Below are 3,073 nucleotides of genomic sequence, written 5' to 3'. Positions count from 1 at the left end.
GCCATGTCTAGTCTTTTGGACCGAGGTTTTCACTTTCCATTGGAGAAGGGACATGTCTGTATTTGTTATGCTAAAGCTTGGCTGGCCATTTGGCCATGTCTAATTCTTCTGGACCGAAGCTTTAGAATAACATTGCATGAGCCTTTGGATTCTCAATTATAATTCTGTGCTAAAGCTTGGCTGGCTATTTGGCCATGTCTAATCTTTTGGACTAGAGCTTTAGACTAACATTACAGGAATCTTGGAATTCTTATTAAAAATTTTGAATTTCTTTATTTTCTTTTTCCAAAATAATTTTGAAAAATATACAAAAAATTTAATAAAACCATAAAAACCAAAAAATTTTGTGTTTCTTGTTTGAGTTTAGTGTCAAATTTTAAGTTTGGTGTCAATTGCATGTTTTAATTTTTCTTTAATTTTCGAAAATATATACATTGTGTTCTTCATTGATATTCAAGTTGTTCTTGATGATTTTCCTTGTTTGATCTTTAATTTTCTTGTTTTGTGTCTTTTCTTGTTTTTCATATGCATTTTCGAATTCATAGTGTCTAAACATTAAAAATTTCTAAGTTTGGTGTCTTGTATGTCTTTCTTTTCTTAAAAATTTTCAAAATTATGTTCTTGATGTTCATCATAATCTTCAAAGTGTTCTTTGTGTTCATCTTGACATTCAAAGTATTCTTGCATGTATTATTTGTTTTGATCTTAAATTTTTATGTTTTATTTCATTTTGTTGTTTTTCTCTTTCTTCATTAATTCAAAAAAAATCAAAAATAATATCTTTCCCTTATCTTACTAATAAATTTCAAAATTTTGGGTTGAGTTAGTAAAAAATTTTTAAAATTTAGTTGTTTCTTGTTAAATTTCAAATTAAAAAAAATCTATCTTTTCAAATCTTTTTCAAAAATTAAATCTTTTCCACTTCTCTCCTTAATATTTTTGAATTCTATCTTAAAATTTTTCAAAATCTTTTTCATTTTTATTCTTAATATTTTCGAAAATTCTTCAAAATAAATTTTTCAAAATCTTTTTCTTATTTTTATTTCATATCTTCAAAAATATTGCTAACATTTAATGTTTTGATTAAAAAATTTTAAGTTTGTTACTTTCCTGTTAACAAAGGTTCAATCTTTAAATTCTAGAATCATATCTTTTAGTTTCTTGTTAGTCAAGTCATCAACTTTAATTTTCAAAATCAAATCTTTTTAAATTTCTTTTTCAAATCTTTTTCAAAATAAATTTCAATCATATCTTTTTCAAAATTTAATTTCAAAATCTTTTTCTAACCTCTTATCTTTTCAAAAATTATTTTCAAATCTTTTTCAATTAACTACTTGATTTGTTTGTTTTAATTTAAAAAGTTTACTATTTCTTATCTTTTTCAAAACCACCTAACTACTTCTTTCTCTCATTAATTTTGAAAACAATTAATCACCTTTTTCAAAATTCTTTTTAATTAACTAATTGTTTTAAATTCTAATTTTATTTTATTTCTTTTCTTAAATTTCGAATTCTAACTTATAATTAAAATAAAAACAAAAATATTTTTCTTTTCTTTTAATTAATATTCGAATACCCCTTCTCTCATCTCTTTCTATTTATTTTATTTATTTACTAACACTTCTCTTCTACTCATAATTCGAACCCTCTCCCTCTCTCTGTGTTTGAATTCCTCTTATTCTCTCTCTACCTCATTCTTCTATCCTTCCATTCTTCTATTCACATAAAGGAATCTCTATACGGTGACATAGAGGATTCCTCTTCTCTCTTTGTTCTCTTCTTTTTCATATGAGCAGGAACAAGGATAAGAACATTCTTGTTGAAGCTGATCCTGAACCTGAAAGGACTCTGAAGAGGAAGCTAAGAGAAGCTAAAGCACAACACTCTAGAGAGGACCTTATAGAAATTTTTGAAAAAAGAAGAAGACATGGCAGCGGAACCTAACAACAATGGTGGAGATGCAAGGAAGATGCTTGGTGACTTTACTGCACCAACTTCAGACTTCTATGGAAGAAGCATCTCAATTGCTGCAATTGGAGCAAACAACTTTGAGCTTAAGCCTCAACTAGTTTCTCTAATGCAGCAGAATTGCAAGTTTCATAGACTTCCATTGGAAGATCCTCATCAATTCTTAGCTAAATTCTTGCAAATCTGTGACACTGTTAAGACCAATGGGGTCAATCCTGAGGTCTACCGACTTATACTTTTCCCCTTTGCTGTAAGAGACAAAGCTAGGATATAGTTGGACTCACAACCTAAAGAAAGCCTAAACTCTTGGGAAAAGTTGGTCAATGCTTTCTTGGCCAAATTCTTTCCACCTCAAAAGATGAGCAAGCTTAGAGTGGAAGTCCAAACCTTCATACAGAAGGAAGGTGAATCCCTCTATGAAGCTTGGGAAAGATACAAGCAATTGATCAGAAGGTGTCCTTCTGACATGCTTTCAGAATGGAGCATCTTATGTATATTCTATGATGGTCTGTCTGAATTGTCCAAGATGTCATTGGACCACTCTGCTGGTGGATCTCTTCATCTGAAGAAAACCCCTGCAGAAGCCCAGGAACTCATTGAAATGGTTGCAAATAACCAGTTCATGTACACTTCTGAAAGAAATCTTGTGATTAATGGGATGACTCAGAAGAAAGGAGTTCTTGAGATTGATACTCTGAATACCATATTGGCTCAGAATAAAATATTGACTCAGCAAGTCAATATGATTTCTCAAAATCTGACTGGAATGCAAGCTACATCCGACAATACTAAAGAAGCTTCCTCTGAAGGAGAAGCTTATGACCCTGAGAATCCTGGAATGGAAGAGGTGAATTACATGGGAGAATCCTATGGAAACACTTACAATCCTTCATGGAGGAATCATCATAATTTCTCATGGAAGGATCAACAGAAGTCTCAACAAGGCTTCAATAATAATAGTGGTGGAAGAAATAGGTTTGGCAATAGCAAGCCTTTTCCATCATCTTCTGAGCAACAGACAGAGAATTCTAAGCAGAGCCTCTCTGACTTAGCAACCATTGTCTCTGATCTATCTAAGACCACTCTCAGTTTCTTGACTGAAACA

The 3,073-nt window shown here is 30.9% G+C and overlaps 1 non-coding gene across 1 annotated transcript; it reads right to left on the bottom strand.

Moving 5' to 3' along the window:
- Positions 1–2,332: 2,332 nt before the first annotated feature.
- On the bottom strand, positions 2,333–2,440 carry LOC112787547 (small nucleolar RNA R71). Its single transcript, XR_003194954.1, has one exon. It is a non-coding gene; the product is annotated as a small nucleolar RNA R71 (small nucleolar RNA).
- Between the last annotated feature and the right edge of the window lie 633 nt (positions 2,441–3,073).

Source organism: Arachis hypogaea, chromosome 20, assembly GCF_003086295.3.
Source record: "Arachis hypogaea cultivar Tifrunner chromosome 20, arahy.Tifrunner.gnm2.J5K5, whole genome shotgun sequence".
Taxonomy (NCBI): domain Eukaryota; kingdom Viridiplantae; phylum Streptophyta; class Magnoliopsida; order Fabales; family Fabaceae; genus Arachis; species Arachis hypogaea.
This window is presented reverse-complemented; position numbering and strand designations above follow the sequence as displayed.